The sequence below is a fragment of the Adiantum capillus-veneris genome, chromosome 26 (assembly GCF_014529385.1).
Source record: "Adiantum capillus-veneris isolate H3 chromosome 26, ASM1452938v2, whole genome shotgun sequence".
Classification (NCBI taxonomy): domain Eukaryota; kingdom Viridiplantae; phylum Streptophyta; class Polypodiopsida; order Polypodiales; family Pteridaceae; genus Adiantum; species Adiantum capillus-veneris.
In genome coordinates, this window is record NC_140956.1 from 22,541,128 (window position 1) to 22,560,096 (window position 18,969).

The window sequence follows — 18,969 nt, forward strand, 5'->3', positions numbered from 1 at the left end:
GATGTCTACCAGGAGGGTCCCTTCATGTATGAAGTAGGGACTCAATTTGCAAAGGCCTTTGCATTGGAAAACTGCAGTGAATCTGGCAAACATCAAATTTCTTGGGCTATCTTTGCAGAGAGGGCAATGAGAGCCTCAGAAGAAAGCCACAACTTCCAAAACAAGATCAAGAGGTGGGAAGAGCAGATTAGTGGTAGAGGGAGAGGTTCCAAAACCACTGCTGCCTCTACCAGATTATCATTGAAAACAGAAGGTACGTCTGTACCATTGTCAAGCGTGCCTATAGGAGCATGCTTGGTACAATTGGCAGAGGAGGATAGCAGGGCACTTGCAGAAATTAAGAATATTGCAGAGGGCAGATTGCAAGACTATAAGTCAAGACTTGAGGGTGCAAAGAAGCAGGTAGAGGATCAAGTCAGAGAATTGCATAGGGCTGAGGGTGCTCAAAGCTCAAACACTTTGTCCATAAAGTTGCAAACGGAGATTGATTGCGTGCAAGACCTTGTAGCTCGACAACGCCTGATTGATTTGATTGGACAGTTCTCGAGTACTACTAGAGAGAACATTGTTGAATTAGAAGCCAATGGTGCTAAAGCAAAGGTGCATACCCTCCTACATGTGCTTCAATTTGTTTTGGAGTATGTGGTTCACTTCCATGTGGTTATGTGGTTAGAGTGTTATGGATTGTATGGTTATGTATTGTATGGTTATGTATTGTATGAGCATATTCTATTTCTGCTATGTGCTATATAGCACAAAATATGTGCTATATGGCCACAACATAGCCATCATCTTCATGGAGTGGGTGATTATATGCTATGTGCTATGTGCTATATGGTCACAACATAGCCATCATCTTCATGGAGTGGGTGGTTATATGCTATGTGTGGTTATGTGCTATGTGCTTTATAGTTCAATCTAGGTGCATCATGTTCACAATAGTACCCTCATCTATTTGGAATGTGTGTGATTCTATGCTATGTGCTTTGTGTGGTTATGTGCTATGTGATACATAGCACAATGGACATGTGTAATATGTGCTATATAGTATACCTGTATGCTATATGCTCACAGTATAGCCCTAAAGTGTGTGTTAAATATTGATATGTGATACATAGCACAATCTTTTTATGTGCTATGTGCTAAATAGCACATTTTGTGTGTTATATGTTCACAATATAGCCCTAGAGTGTGTGGAATAGTGAATTGTGCTATATAGCACAATCTCTATTTTTGCTATGTGCTACATAGCACATCACTAATTGTGATATGTGCTACATAGCACAATATTTGTACTATATGCTATGTGCTATGTCTCATATAGACCACTGCATATTATATACCCAACAAGCTTGTGCTATATAGCATATATAGAGAAAATGTTTGGGCTATATCTGGTATTTTAAAAAGTCTCTCTGCTATGATCTACAGTGCATACTCTATGTAGCACTTATAGCACATTATACTTGGACTGTGCTATGTGCTATATAGCACAGTGCATATCATATACCACATCAAGATTGTGTTTATAGCATATAGAGTAAGTGCTTGTCATATATGTGGTATTGCAAATAAGGGATAAGATTCATGCTGCATATTTTTTTCAGCAATCTGCTTTTGTTGGGTTATTGAGACTTAAATTAGATGTGTTGTCTTCTTTGTTTCACAGGCACTACTTGCAGAAGTAGAGACCAACATAGCACAGGAATCAGAGCACTTTAAATTTTGTGTTACCATGGAGAGGACTTCACATAACGTGGGAGCTAGTTTGATGAAGCCTTTTCCTCCTGTGGATTTTAAGCAGAGCATTAGCGAGGTGGCACTTAATGGGTTCTACCATTGTGTAGGATGTGGATTCCCGTTCGATGCCAGAAGCTTGGATGTATTCTCCCTGCCTTGCACCCATGTGTACCATATGCTATGCTTCACGCATGTATGTAGGGACTATGGCTATTGTGTTGCACTAGATTGCAACATGTCTGTTCCCCCTAGAGCTAAGCATATGATTGGTCTGAAGGTGAAGTGTGAGATGAAAGAATCAAGTGCAGGTAGTCACTATGTCACTACTATTGCAGGCCCACTTTCCATTGGTAGTTTAAACTCTTGCATTTAATGAAATCATTTGCAGGTACAGACATTGCAGCAGAGACCTGTATACAAGAATCATTGAGGACAAAAACAGAGAGAGTCTCTACGCAGACCACTGGTAGGTACCAAAATCAGTATTTATGTGTGTATTTTGGGATACTCCAAGTGAGACTTTGTAAATAGCTTGCTTTGTAGAACAATCATGGCATGCTTGCTCCAACAAGACGATGCATTCCACAAGGAAGAATGGCCTGATTACCCCAGGGATGCAGCCAGGCCTTGAAGCGGAGTCTACCCGCGGGATGCAGCCAGCCCTTGAAGTGGAGTCTGCCGTAGGGGATGCAGTACGTGGAGTAGTTGAAGACATCTTGATGGCAAAGTCTTCCGCAGTCAAATCATCTAGGCAACAACTAACTCCAAGAAGGCTGTTGCATTCTCCGTTGAGTGCCAAAGCATCACCAAGTGTGGACACTAGAGATGATGCATCAGATGAGGCAGTTGCAGATGCGGTGAAAGCAACACCCCCTCCAGCGGGGAAGAAGCCAATACCAAAGTGCAAGAAATCAACTCCCAAGAACTTAGGTGGAAGTCCCACAATGGATATACCTCTTGATTCATTTAGGAAGAGAAAGAAACCAAATGCAAAGCAATGAGTGTGTTTTTTTTGTAACTTCATGCAATTAGAAGATGTCTTTAGAAGGCATGTGCAATCCATTGCACCCCTATTGTATCCATGCTCATTGATGAATCAAGTGTTGGAATTTTTTAGTGACATGTCTCTTAATTCTTTGCATCGAGTAGTTGCAAACTATTTGATTTATTTTCTGTACATGTTTAGTAATATGTTTCTACTTTCTCTTGTCGTAGATAATCAAGAAGCTGAAAAAAGAGGAACTTGCATGAGACGCACTCGCCACTCGCTCTTCAGGGTTTCTAGATGAGGGGTCTGTAGGTTCACTGACTCAATCTTATCCTGTGAAGAATCTAAGAAGGGGTGCTACAGCTTCCAGGGGGGTTACAGGAAAAAAAAAAGTGTCTTTTGATACAGTTGAGGGGTCTGTATGTTCATTGGCTCAGTCTTATCCTGTGAAGAATCCAAGAGGGGGTGCTACAGCTTCCAGGGGGGTTACAAGCAAAAAAAAGAGTCTTTTGATATAGTTGATCCCTGCACACCTACTAGTACTGCTGAATTTGTTCCAAATGTGCCTAATGCAGTTGATGTGCAGGTTGTGCATGATGATGTGCATACAGATGTTGACCGTGCTAAACTTGAAAAGGGTACATTACCCACCCCCACCACAGTTGAATCTAGCACAGATGCCATTGATGATGCTATGGTAGTTGATGCTTGCACACATGCCATTGCTGATGCTACGCTAGTTGAGGCCTGCACAAATGACATTGTGGATGCTATGGAAGTTGATGCTCGCACAGATTCTGCTGCTGATGGAAATGTTAATGATGGTGGAACATAAAGTATTGTTCATGCTGTCATAGATGCCCTTCTTGATGTAGTTGTGGCTATGGGTACAGATGCCACTGTTGAATCTGGCACAGATGCCATTGATGATGCTACCACAGTTGATGCCTGCAAAGATGCCATTGCTGATGCTACGGTAGTTGATGCGTGCACAAATGACATTGTGGATGTTATGGAAGTTGATGCTAGCACAGATGCTGCTGCTGATGGCAATGTTAATGATGGTGGAACAGAAAGTATTGTTCATGTTGTCATGGCTGCCCTTCTTGATGCAGTTGTGACTACGGGTACAGATGACACTATTGAGGATACCAGAGGCATGGGTGAGGAGGTCCTCATTGAGAGATAAGCTGGAACACGTGAGGCAGTGGGTGCAAGTGATGTCACAGCTCCCAGGTGGTCTGTCCAAGTGATGCAGCTGATGACATTGTTGATGTAGAGGAGACAAAGGGTACAGATGCTGCTGTTGAAGATATGGGAGGCTTGGGTGAGGAGGACCTCACTCAGAGAGTACCTGGAATAGGCTCAGCAGTGGGTAACGATGATGTCGCGGCTTCTGCTGACACAGTTGAGGCATACGACAGAGCAGTTCAATCGGGAGAGGGAATGGGAGAAGTTCTCGTGGCTGCTACGGACATGAAAGAGGCAAATACACATAATACAATTGAGGCATGTATATAGCAAAACAATGAGGCAGGGAAAGGCGCAGAGGTGCCCACTGATAGAGCAGCTCAATCGGGAGAGGCAATGGGAGAACATTTCATGGCTACTGTGGACACGAAAGAGGCAGTTGCACATGATACAAATGAGTCTTTTACAGATCCCACTGCTGGGAATACCATGGTAAAAGTCCAGAGGTCCCTATGGGTCGAGCGACTGCTACAGATACAGATGAGGCAGGTACAAAGAATGCTGATAAAGAGGCCAAAAATGGACATGAATATGAGAGGCAAGAGAGTCCGTGTCTTGTGGTAATGCCAGTACAGATTGTTGCACTGCCTCTTGCGTCTTTTGAGGACAAGAAGAGAAGGGACAATTTATGCATCATACTGGATGTGAATGGGCTTCTCATAAGGAGGTATAAGGTCTCCTTCTACAAAGGAATAGCGAGAAGCAGTATTCCTGATTGGGCAAGATCAAGGTATCAGGTAGTCACTGCGCCAAATGCTACAGGAAAGATGCAATTTGAATATGTGGTCAGGCCCAATGCATGAATCTTTTTGCATGCACTGCTGCAAAGAGCACAAGTTGCACTATGGAGCTGCATGACCCAGGACAATCTAGCACTTGCTTTGAGTGCATGCTTTCCTACGCTGAACAAACAACATTTCCTCGATATTATCGGTCAAGAGGGGTGTAGAGAGGCGAGCTTCAATCTAAATGAAGTTCCTGGGATCCCTCCATGTAGAGATAAATCAAAGCCCATATTTTTCAAGTGTTTGAAAGACTTTTGGAAGCACCATCCTAAGTTCAACTCTGATAATACATTGGTGGTGGATGACACACTCTACAAGTGTCTGCTCAACCCTCCCGGGACTTGTGTCTGTCCTAGTTCATTTGAACCAACAGATATTTGTCAGTCCCCAATTTACATGGTTAGCACATTGTTCCCTTGGTTAGTCAAGTGGACAGTCTCACCCAACCCTAATGCTTATGCAAAGATGAACCAGTTTGAAAATCCTTCGGACAGTGTGTCTGCTCGTGTCATCAGCCACTATAGAAGTCAACGAGAAGTATGTAAGGAAGGTTGATTGTGGTTATGGAATCATGTATACAACATTTTGTGCACTGAATGTACTTGCGATTACTATACAAAAAATTGACCTATTCAAAGTTCTCTAAACTTAATGATTGAATGATGTAATTTTATTTTGGTGATATGATGTAATTTTATTTTGGTGATATGATTTTGTCATACTCTGATAGAGTCCTGCTACATGGCACACATAATAGCATTGACAGGACCATCGGGCTATTATTACACATAGTTATGCTATACAGCACTCATACTGCAAGAAATACTATGACATAATAGCATAGATAGGGAGATTGGCCTCTTATTACACACACTTACGCTATATGGCACACATAGTGCTCTCAATATGTAATATAGATCTTTCACATACCACACATCATATCATAGACAGGAACATTGTGCTATGTGATACACACACTTTTACTGTATAGCACACATGTTGCTATCTTACTACAATAGAGTCCTTTTATAGCATAGACAGGGACATTGGGCTATTATTACACACACTTGTACAATATAGCACACATAATAGCGTAGGTAGAGACAATGGACTATCTTGACACATTACTTGGCTACATATCACATATAGTAGCATGTACACAACTCCATAACACCCAATGGGTAGCTATTCATAAGAGTGAGATGATTGTAAGAATGAGACATGTTTACCTGAAATTCATCAAGAAAGTGAATGGGATGCTCTTGATAATGTTTTCTTCCCAATCGTTTCCGACAAATATCTTGGCTAAATTTTTTCAAGGTGAAACATGTTCACAATAGTAACCTCATTATCTGAAATGTGTGTGATTCTATGCTATGTGCTCTGTGTGGTTGTGTGCTATGTGATACATAGCACAATGGACATGTGTAAGGAGGTACTGAATGGTGAAGGCTATATAGAACATAATATAAGCCTGTTAAATAGGTATCATGTTGCTTCATAGGGCATGGCATTGTAAATGGTTTCATGTAGTTCCGGAGATAAATAATATGTCTTTGAGGTAGCATCTACCAAACGCATGTCAAACTTGATTTCCCGAACAAGGTGAGAGTACAGGTTAGTAACTCCCATATCATCAAGTAGAGTGTATTGATTTGGGTCCCCCTCTTGCTGTTGATAATAACACCCTGTGACAACATAAGTGTTTTTATCACATTTGTTTTTCCACTTATCTCTTAAGATGCAATCTGTCATCCACTTTCTCTTTGTACATCTCAAAAGAAAGAACTCTACACCTTCTGCATTGCCAGCGTCTGCATTGACTGCAAAGTTATCACCTTCAATGAGATACTCACTCAGCATGTCCTGGGATCCCTCAAACATTGCAGCTTCATCTTCTGGTACCTCAGTCTCTTCTGCTACCTCAGAGAGTGGTTTCAATGCCTTATGTGTCCACTTGCCTGCATATGATTTGCTGGAACAAGTCCTCCAATGGCCCTTCATGCAAGCATCACAAAAACAAGAAAGCCGCCTGGTCCTTAATTGAGTAGGATCATGACGACAAAAGCCTGAAATGCAATGGAGTGATCGAGATTCTAGTACTCTCTCACAACCCCATAGATTAGACCTGTCCACTTCTGTCTCTTTTACTAGCCAAAATTTCCTGTTTATAGTAGGAACTGCTTTAGTGGATTGTGCATAAGAGCTACATGCAGCATTGGACATTGTTCTCGTAAAAAATGCAACCACGTCTGCAGCTTGCCTAAGAACAACTCCATTACTCTTGAGTTGTTCATGTGTAAGGGCTCTCTTTATCACAGTGCTAGCGCCATCATGCTCCCCCTTGCCATGGCCAGAGCCAAAAAAAATCCATGTCATCTCTGTACCTGTTAGTTGGTAATATCTAGCAACAAAGTAAAATGGCCTTGCAGCCTTGAATTGCAAGGCTGCACCATCTGACCACACCCAGTGCTTCTTGAAATTCAGCCTCTGGTCTTTAAGCCACTGATCATAAAGAAGAAAACAATGCTGGACAAATAGCGTATCATGTTGCATATCATCAGAGATGTAGAAATGCATATGCTTGATAATACTGTCATCTTCGTTGTCACGCATGTACGTTATGTGAACAAGGATGGTGCATTGATCTGTATGCCAATGCATGGATTGTACTTAATTTTGCTCTTTGAACGAGTAATTTTCAGCAAAGTCTACTACAGATATAATGGTATCTGAAGGAAACACCTTCAAACATTCTCTGTATTGATGTGCCTGCCATCTGTAAGTGAAATTGTGCTCGATGAAGATTCTAATGTTGTCTTTTATCCTCCCTGTCAGCTCACTTAAAGCCACTTGTTTGAGTGACAACATATTTTTCTTACTTAGACCATGCTTAGTTTGAACTTTAATGTCCTCGAAGACTTGCAGTGGAACTGTCTTTGTCATCTCTGCAAGTTCTCGTGGACAAAGGCTGAGCTTTTCCACACCACAGTTTTTGCATTGGCCCATCAAGCAGGTGTGTTTGTGGAACATATCCCCCTCAGCCTTTGTACATACGCATGATTCCCACAACTTCGTGATCCGTGAAAACAAGTGCTCAACGGCAAGACATTCTACATTCACCCCATCTGATTTGCAAACATTGCATTTACATGTACATGACCTCCCATGAAAACCAAAAGCAGATGAGCGCATAACATTAAATGCATCTTTGAGATACATCAGTTTGATATGATAAACACAACAGCAAGTATTTCGATCTTTCAACTTTCGCACGAACCAAGGCTTCAGCTTCTCAAAGGACCTTTGCCCAATTGTCACATGTGGGTGGCTATCTTTAAACTTCAAGAAATACTCTGTCTGCTTGAAAAAAAAATGCATTAGAATTATATTTTGCTATATATCACACATAATAGCATAGCTACAGATGCATTGGTATAAATACACATAGCTATGCTACATAGCATAGATAATAGCATAGATAGATAACTCAGCTTTCATTACATGCTCAATTTTGTTATATAACACATAATAGCATAGATAGGGATTTTTAGTTGTTATTACACACACATCACACACGTCTGCTATATAGCACACATAGTGCTCTCATATTATAACACAGTTCTTCTACATAACACACAAAAGAGCATAGACATGGATATTGTGCTATTATTACACATATCACACTCTGCATAACACACATAATAGCATAGACATGGATACCGTGCTACTATTACAGTAACATCTGCTATGTAGCACACATAGTGCTCTCATAATATTATAAAATCTGATAGCACACATAATACCATAGATAGGTATATTGTGCTATTGCTATATAGCAGACATGATGTTGTCATACTCTGATAGAGTCCTGCTACATGGCACACATAATATCATAGACAGGACCATCGGGCTATTATTACACATAGCTATTCTATATAGCACTCATACTGTAAGAAATACTATGAAATAATAGCATAGATAGTGACATTGGCCTCTTATTACACACACTAACGCTATATGGCACACATAGTGCTCTCAATATGTAATATAGATCTTTCACATACCACACATCATATCATAGACAAGAACATTGTGCTATTCTTACACACACTTTTACTGTATAGCACACATGTTGCTATCTTACTACAATACAGTCCTTTTACATGGCACACTTATAGCATAGACAGGGACATTGGGCTACACTTGTGCAATATAGCACACATAATAGCGTAGGTAGAGACAATGGACTATCTTGACACATTACTTGGCTACATATCACATATAGTAGGATGTACACAACTCCATAACACGCAATGGGTAGCTATTCATAAGAGTGAGATGTTTCACTTGAGAGTTAGTCATTGTAAGAATGAGACATGTTTACCTGAGATTCATCAAGTAAGTGTATGAAATGCTCTTGATAATGTTTTCTGCCCAATCGTTTCTGACAAATATCTTTCTTATTTGGAGACACCCTACTGTGCTCTATCCAAAATGTAATAATTGTCTGCTTCAATTCCTTCGATAAGGACCCAGCATTTCCAGACTTCCTTTTGCATAAGTTGAACCTCAGTGCACTTGACATAGGATCACTGTCAAGTCTACCCAAAGCTGAATATAAATTCCTTGGATGAACATTTAATAGCTTTGCCACTTTATGTAGAGTAACACCTCTACCTTGGATCCCATTATCATGCAATAATCCATTCACCAGCATGCTGAATGTGCTTCGTTTTAAAAACATCTCGTCAACTGATTTTGGAATCTTTAATTCCTGTAAGGAGACCTTGAGTGCAGAAATAAGGCCATTTGCACGAAGATACAAATCTTCACAGAATGCCAAGATTCTATCATCATTGAAAACACCTTGAAGAATTGCATTCTTATCTTCTTTCTCGTAACTATGCAACTGTCTCACAATGTGTTGAACAATATTCTGAATAGTATGTTGCTTCTTGTCTTCCTTTGTGTGTACATCGACGTCCTCCCTATGACAATCTTCCCTATGACAATCTTTCGCTCCAATGTTGATGCTTGGCTATACTTTCTTTCTTGCACGACATCGCTTTCTGTACTCACGTTTAGCATGTTCTTCATACTTCCTCACTGCAATAATTTCATCCTCATTTAGACAAGCCTTTCTCTTGGAGTGCACTTGCGTATGAATGGTGTCTATTCCATGTGCCTCATCATAAAATCCGTCATCCACCATCCTGGAACAGTCTGCAATAGTTTGAAATGAATGAAGTCGTACAACACTTCCTGATTGTAATAGTGAACTGAAATCCAGTTGTGCTGCATTGTTGAGTTCAAGAAGCTCCATTGCTGCTTGTGAGGAGGTATGAGCTGGAACCAAAGCAAGAGTAAGGGAGTCTCCATCATCCATATTCTGAACAGGAGAGTAGGAGAGAGAGAGAGATGGATATGGGCATTGGAGGCCATCTGAGAGAGAGAGAGAGAGAGAGAGAGAGAGAGAGAGAGAGAGAGAGAGAGAAAGGGAGAGAGAGGGAGAGGTCCACGCGTGCTAACCGCTCCATGTCTTTCAATCCGAGTAGTGGAGTCATGAAGTCAGTTATCTTACCTATATTCTTTTAAACAATATTGACTTAAAAGCCCAGCTATGGTGCCATCCATAGCATCATACTTGGTGTCCATGGACACCAAGTATTTAGACACCATTCTATGCTTTCACCCATTTCTTCCATGGACTTGCTTTCTACCATATCACTGTGTTTTTCTTCACCGGCACACGAGGATGTGAGCCAAATTAGGAAGGGGGGAATGTTAGCAGTGGCTAACACATGCTACACCATTTATGCACCAAGTTGTGGATGTGCCATAGTGCACAATATTTACTTTTCATTGTATAGGGCTTGGGCTCATTTAGGAGTTCCAAAGTTGTATGAGTCTAGGCTAGAGAGCTCACTTTATCCCATAGTTGAAGGGTTTGAGGCCCAAAACTATAAAAGAGCCCTATGCTTAATGAGAGGTCATTCTTGAGTGGTCCTTTTGAGAACTCTCTCTCTAGAGGAGGTCTTGATGGCCTAGCCTTTGAGCTTAATGCCCATGCTTAGAAGGCTAGTGCTAATCACATGTAATTAATGTAATCCTCTCTCAATTAATCTAGTCTTCATTATGTTGTCAATCATATTTATCCACTTTCCTTCATTGTTTTGAAGTGTTGATCTTCTCTAATCTAACTCTTACTTATGCTAAGCTTCTCCGATTAGTGGAGTCCTTATCTAACTCTCTCGATTAAGCGGAGTGGATGTACTCGTGATTGAGGTTTTAGAGTTGTCCTCTAATGGTGTGCTTGTGTGTGTGTAGATTTACGAAGCCTTGAGCTTAATTTGATTATGTGTGACTTGATTTGGACACCATGATGGGCATGGTTGGGGTGGCCGACTTGAATGCGATCTTGTGTGCTTAATCGTCAATGCATGTAATTAGAGTTGTGCTTGAGAGATTCCAAGATTAGTGTGTTTCACTTTGTTGCTTGATGTGTGTAGATGATTGCTTGAAATTGATGCTTGATGTGCGATTAGCATTAGTTGATGTGGGATGATTTCTATTTGCATTGGAGGATACACGCTCTGGAATCCTCTCAATCTTTGCATCCGATGACGCTCTCACACATTCTTTGTGTGATGCCTCCAAGCCCTAGCCGGGTCATGCTCTCTCTCTCTCTCTCTCTCTCTCTCTCTCTCTCTCTCTCTCTCTCTCTCTCTCTCTCTCTCTCCGGATTGATAGATTTGTGGGAGATTGCCTATGCTATGGCGAGCCTCCAACAAATCCCAATGATACTGTTAGGAAGGGGCTGTTGAAAAAAGACATGTTTGGGAATGTCTTGTTCCACATGTAAGCAAAATTTTTGTACTTAGAAGGAGCCTTGGGTATGGAATGTCGTCCCCTAAATTGCATTGATTGTGGCATAAGCACAAGGGGTCAAGGCAAGGAATCTCTCTCTCTCTCTCTCTCTCTCTCTCTCTGCGCATTTCTCGACATGAGGCTCAGGTGGCTCCTCATGGGGATCAACACTCTAAAGGCCCTCCCCATCTCCCTCCCTCCCTCTCTCTCTCTCTCTCTCTGTCACACACACACACACACACAAAATTGTGCATAAAACCACACACAATTATCTACTCTTTCTCTCTCGCGGCCTTCAATTGTGTACAAACCTTCAGGATACTCCTAAAATTTTCTCCTCTTCTATGAGAGAGAGAGAGAGAGAGAGAGAGAGAGAGAGAGAGGGAGAGGATATGAGAGAGACAAAGTATTCTATGCAAATGGTGATGGAGAGAGAGTATGGAGAACAGAGAGGCAGGGAGGGAGGGAGATAGGGACAAAGTGAGAGAATTAGGGGAATAGGGTGAAATTGGATAAAGGAGAAAGAAAGAAAGACTATATTAATGCCTGTGCAAGGCCAAAACTGGTCTATGGGACAAATCTGTTCATAAATGGATAGTGAACTTGAAAAAGCAAGAAAATTTCTAACTACTAGCTAGGGGAGCTAGAAGCCGACTACTGTGAGAGGTGGTACAATCCATGGTGTACAATGGTACATCTACAACAAAGGGATGGTGGGGAAATGAGGCAGGATGGAACTTGACCACTAGAAGTAATACATCACTACATGCATTGGGTATGTACAAGAAAGATATGCAACTATTTTCATTGTGTATTGATGGGGGTTAAAGTGAAGTTGGGGTGAAGAATTCCCTAAAGACTCTATCAAGGTCCACTCAAAGATGGGTGATCCTTGCCTCTATCTCCCGGTGGTATCAATATATGATCTCTACCACTTCTCTATGGTGGAGTTTGGGCTCTTGAAAACCATGTACTTTCTTTCTATGGCTATCTCTTAGGCTCTTGGCTCTTTCCAGTCACTACAAGAGGTACTTAATATTAGCGACGCTCGCAGTACGACGCTCAAATGTGAAAACCCACGGCGTCGCTATGCACGTCGCTAAATTATAAGTAACTTAGTGACACTCATAGCAACGTCTATAGAGACACCGTCAGGGGGAAAAAAGTAACCGAGAGCGTCCGAAAACTCAGATCTCAGATTTGGATCTCAGATCTGAGTTTTCGACGCGCGCTCAAGCAAGCGAAGGTAGCGCGCTCTCCCTCTCTCTTTCTTCTCCACACACACACACACACACACACACACACACACACACACACACGAGGAGAGGAAGAGCCAAGTATACTCCTTCCCTCTCCTCACTCTCATGTTCCCTTTCCCTCTTTCTCTCTCCCTCTCTCTCTCTCTCACACACACACGCACACACATTGTGTTTTTGAGAGAGAGAGAGAGAGAGAGAGAGAGAGAGAGAGAGAGAGAGAGAGAGAGAGCACATGCATAAACAAAACACACACACACACACATGCATAAAGAAATAATGCACACACACATTGAGAGAGGAAAAGAGAGAGAGAGAGAGAGAGAGAGAGAGAGAGAGAGAGAGAGAGAGAGGGAGAGAGAGAGAATGCATAAACCAAAAACGCGCACACATATGCATAAACAAAGAATGCACACACACATTGAGAGAGGAAAAGAAAGAGAGAGAGAGAGAGAGAGAGAGAGAGAGAGAGAGAGAGAGAGAGAGAGAGAGAGAGAGAGATAGTTCTATTATTGTCCTCGGAGGTCAAATTTGACCTATGGGACCAAATGAACATGTCACGTGGTGTGAGTGGAGGTCATAAGTGACTCTCGATACTCAAAAATGGCTGAAATGAGCATCGCAATAGAGAGTCCACATCGTGGTTGGGAGAGGAAGGTATGTAGGGAGAGCTCATGGCTGAATATATGGGGAAAAGAGGACCTAATGTGGTCAAAAGCTGAGCACTCAAGTAGTGTGTGGTACTCACTCTCTCGCACTTGACGAGGGCATAAAGTGCAAAGTCGATGACACTCCTCACCAGTGCCCCAACGTCCTGTCTCGCAACGTAGAGAATGGGAGCTAAGAAGAATGGAGACGATCGCACTCAATGGGATGGGCTCAAGGATGTAGGGATGGGTTCAGTTACCTCGTTCGGAGAAGAAGAGAGATTTGTAGTTTGGGGTAACGTGTGTGGTGTAATGGCTGAAGCGAGAACCTCCGGATTTCTCCCAAGCCGTGATATTGGCATTGTAAGAAGGCCTCATTAACTTGGGAGTTGATCGACACATCGTTGACCAAGTGACATGCATCCCATCTTCCAAACCATTTCTTGATGTCAAGCATCCACCCCGAACTTATTATTTTGCTCTTGCATGTCTTTTGAACCTTTTGACTTGCTTCATCTGCGATTCGAGGAAGTCGATGCAAAGGGCTATGTTGTGTCTTACGCATGTACTCCACAACCCTTTGCATGCCCAAGACCTCAATGGAAAGCGATCCGGACTCAAGAATTACGTAAGAGCATGTAGGGTGTTTGTGTCTTGACTTGGAGAAAGTTGGTGAGAAAATGCTTTTGGACATTCTCAAACTATTTCCAAGTAGACTTCCCAATGCTTCCACCCCACACCTCCACTCCATAAAGAAGCACCGGTGTCACCAATGTGTCAAAGAGGTACTTATTGAGAGCCCAACACTTGATCTCTCGAGCATTGCACATGTTCTCAAATGTATAATAAGCCCTCTTTCCGGCTTCCAAGCGACGCATTGCACAATCCTTCCATTTATGATTGGATGGAACATCAAGGCCAAGGTACTTGAAGTGATCTACCACTTCAAGTTGCTCATTGTTGTATACAATGCATGGACTTTTGTCATTAAGGGTCTTTACAAGCATAACCTTGGTTTTGGATCCATTCACGATCAACCTGCTATGTAGGCAAAAGCGTTCCAAGACACTCATAAGCTTTTGTGCATCTTCTAAGGTATGTGCCAAGAGCACTACATCATCGGCATAAAGCAAAAGTATGATCACCACATTTCTAATCTTAACCTCTTTTATGCCTTCTTGCTGCATAAAATCAAGAACCATGCATTCCAATTCATCAATGAGTAGCCCAAAGAGGGTTGGGGAAAGTGGGCATCCTTGTTTGACACCAATGGTGCTTGCAAAAAATTCTGAAATTCCATCTCCCATACGTAATCGACATATCACTTTTTGGTAGATACGAAAGATTGCATGCATAAATTCTCTCGGCACTTGAAGGCTTTGCATACGTCTCCAAAGATTTCCTCGCGGTACCATGTCAAAAGATTTCTTGAAATCCACAAAGCAACAATACAACTTTTTTCCTTTCAATCAAGACGCTTCCATAAGAACTCGAAGAGTGACAAGGTGATCAATAGTGCTATGATGCTTTCGAAAACCTGCTTGGCCAAGTGCACATTTGCCATTCTTTTCAGCCCATTCACTTATCTTCATCTCCATGATACATCCAAATAACTTTGCCATCAAAGAGCCAACCATTATAGTGCGATAGTTGTTCACATTGTTTACATCTCCTCCTTTGTACAAAGGTTTGATCCAATTTGCGTTCCAATCATGAGGCATGCCATACTGAAGTGCAAGGTTAAACATATCGCATATCCAATATCGTGTTTTCTTGCTTGTCCATTTAATCATTTCAGCCTTGACACCTTGAAGGTCACCTGCCTTGCGAGTAGCAAGTTTCTCAAGCGCGCGGCATACATCTTCAATGGTAAAGAAGGGAGACATAAATGGAAGGGAGCTACAACACTCCATCTTATCAACATTGGGTTGCTCATAGAGGTTCTTGCAATGCATATACATATCCTCAACAGTCAAGTCACCAAAGCTCTCAACGCGCTTGCCTTTTAGATTTTGCCAAAACTTGCCACATGCATGTGCTTTCTCTTGCGCTAAAAGAAGTTGTTTTTTGACTTTCCACCTTCTCCTCTTCTTTTGAACAAGTGCTTTGTATGTGTGTGAACATTCCAAGTAAACTTCCTTGTCTTTGATTGTATCCAATCTTAGCAAGTGTTTTCGGGCTTGACTACATTCCATGTCAAACCATTTCTTCTTGGTGCTACCCTTCTTAGACCTTTTGCAAGACATGTGTTTCACCAAAAAACATTCCTTCGCACAAGAGCAAATTACATCTTTGAAAACTTTCCACTTGCATTCTAATGTTGGGCTCTCTTGATGCTCTATCATGCTTAACATTTGGTCCACCATATCAACATATATAAGTGCTCGTTTGAAGTCTAGACGTAGGTACAAATGATTCACATCATGATTGGAGGCTACATGCTCGGGCTGTTTACCACACTTGAGGTCAATACATAACATCCTATGATCCGATTGGATTCCATTCACCAAGTGTAAAGCTTTATATGCATTCTAGAGTGGCTTCCGAGAACAACATATAGTCGATCACGCTATCACCATTGTGCTTTCGACATGTAAAGTCATTGGTGCCTTGTCATAGAGATACACCATTTGCAATGAGCATTCCGGTACTATTGCACATATGTAGAAGTGAATTTCCATAGTGATCGAGTTCTTTTGCATCATTAGAACTTCTATTATACATGTATGAGTCATCCATTATTCTTGAGATATGCGGCATGTCGACTTGTTGTGTGTCATGTTGTAACATATTTGTGCTAGCATTCATGTCTCCAAAATCAATGACTTCACCTTGATCTTTGTAATGAGCAACGTCTTCCTCTAGTTTAGCAAAGGACTGATCTCTATCCATATTCAAGCGAGCATAAAAGTTGGAGTCATAGTGAGGAATGTAGCAACCAGCCACAAACATGACTTGATCATTTGGTGAGCTGATTTTCAGCCATAAGTAACGTTTATACTTATCTTCTTTGACGATGGAAGCATCTTTCAAACCCTTTTTGGTCATACATGCTACGCCTCCTTGGACTCTTCGTTGCTTTGCATTTTTGGCCCACATCAAAGAATGCACATCGTATTTGTCAAATCCAAGAGAGTCTTAACATCATAGGAAACTATCCCAAGAGACCTTAAAGATCTAGTCGACGTGGAGTTGAACTCAAGACCTATTATTCATGAGGGAAATGGCATAACCAATCCATCACACTTGGGTGATAGAAAAGTTATACCATTTTTCTCCTTTTATTGGCGTGCACACACACCCACACACACACACACACCGGAGAAGAAAAGAGTTTAATTTAACGTCATAGGAAACTAATTCAAGAGACCTTAAGATCTAGCCGATGAGGAGTTGAACTCAAGACCTGTTATTCAAGAGGGAAATGTCATAACCAATCTACCACACGTGGGTGAAAGAAAGGTTATACCATTTTTCTCTTTTTATTGGCACACACACACACACACACACACACGAGAAGAAGAGATTTTTAAACTCGTAGGAAGCTATCCCAAAAGATGTTAAAGATTAGGTTAGATGTAGACTTACGCTAGATTAGATTTAGGTTTATTTAAGTTAAATTAGATTAGATTTAAGTTTATTTTGAGTTAGATTTACGTTTGATTAGATTTAGGTTTATTTACGTTAGATTTAGATTTACGTTATATTAGATTAGATTTATGTTTATTTACGTTATTTACCTGTTATTGAAGAGGGAAATGGCATAACCAATCTACCACACTTGGGTGATAGAAAGGTTATACCATTTTCCTCTTTTTATCGTTTAAGATAAAGTTAGATTTAGATTCACGTTAGATTAGATTTAGGTTTATTTAAGTTAGATTAGATTAGATTTAGGTTTATTTTGAGTACACCGAAGGATTATACTGCCTACGCGTTTGAGAGTGGTGTCCCGGCCACTGCGTCGGAGATGCTTAGGAGTGACCCGAACACTGCGTCGGGGTCACCTAGAGGCCTGGATGATGAGCATTCATCGGACAGGGTTGCTATAGTTCACGGGCGGGACATGCCAAAGTGATACGCCTACCTCATCAATCGTATGTCCGATGAGACCATTATGACCCCTAAGGGGAAGCAAGTGATGGGCTGCATACAACAGTTGTGTAAATAGGTTTTTTGACACACTGTAGTCTGTCATGGTCTCTTGGAGGGATCAGGATAAAGCCTCTATGGATTATCTTATTGCGACGCTGCATCGGGGATAATCCCGTCTTGATGCAAACTCTTGCTGCGTCACTTTGCTGCCACCACCTGTCTGGATTGGTTGTCCTCTCCTCCCTGATACATTTGACGATGCTTGGATGAGGAGACGCATGCGCGACTACATGAAGCATCGGAGGTCAGATGCACAGATGCCAGACCTGGCTGGTGTGAAAGAGAGGAGTGGAGGGGTATCAGGGTGGAGAGGATGACCAATGCAGACAGGTGGTGGCAGCAAAGTGACGCAGCAAGAGCTTGCATCAAGACGGGATTATCCCATCACTTGGGGAGTGGCGACGGCTGGGCCAACTTTGAGGAGGATTTTGTCCCATCACCTGGGTCATGGATCGACGGGGTGGAGAGGTGAGAGTATTAAACTCTTGCATTGAAGTATTTGTATATGTGAGGCCCATTCACATCTACACAGCTAGGAGCCCCATTGGTATGTCTTTTACCCTTCAATGGATCAAATCACCACATGTTCAATTAGGTTAGATTTAAGATAAGATTTTGGATTGAGTTTTTATATTAGAGTCTACCTTCGAGATTACGGTAAAAAAATTAGAGTTAGATGAACGGTGAAAAAGATCTACTGTGAAAAGATATTAAGATGTTGTGAAATGCTACAACTAGAGAAGAGGCAAAGGGGTTTTGTCCACTACATGCACTATCATGTAAACGTGGGTATGTAGATTTCTTGTACCCACAAATATAGGCATTGACCAATAAAGACAAGATTATAACCCGGTGGTTCTGATCTCAGTGCACCTCTAGACCGAGGTGTGCGGGGATTGGACATGACTAGAGAATGTGAGGTAGTTTACAGTGTGAACAAAGAGAGAGAGAGAGAGAGAGAGAGAGAGAGAGAGAGAGAGAGAGAGAGAGAGAGAGAGATAAAAGACGAAGAATGTCAATAGAAGATTAAATTTTTTGTCCAGGTTATAAGATTTTTACCCTCATTATGTAGTGACGAGGATGTGGGGCTGTCCAACCGAAACACCTATCTCTCAACGAGGATCTTATGTCCTTGTAATCAATGCAAGCATGCTGTGCGACGAACAAAACGCGTTTCTTTGCAGCACGTTGTCGTGCTGTGGTATGTATATAGTGGGAACAGGCATTAAACGATTTATCTTGTGACTTTTTGACGCATAAGTATACTTCATATAATA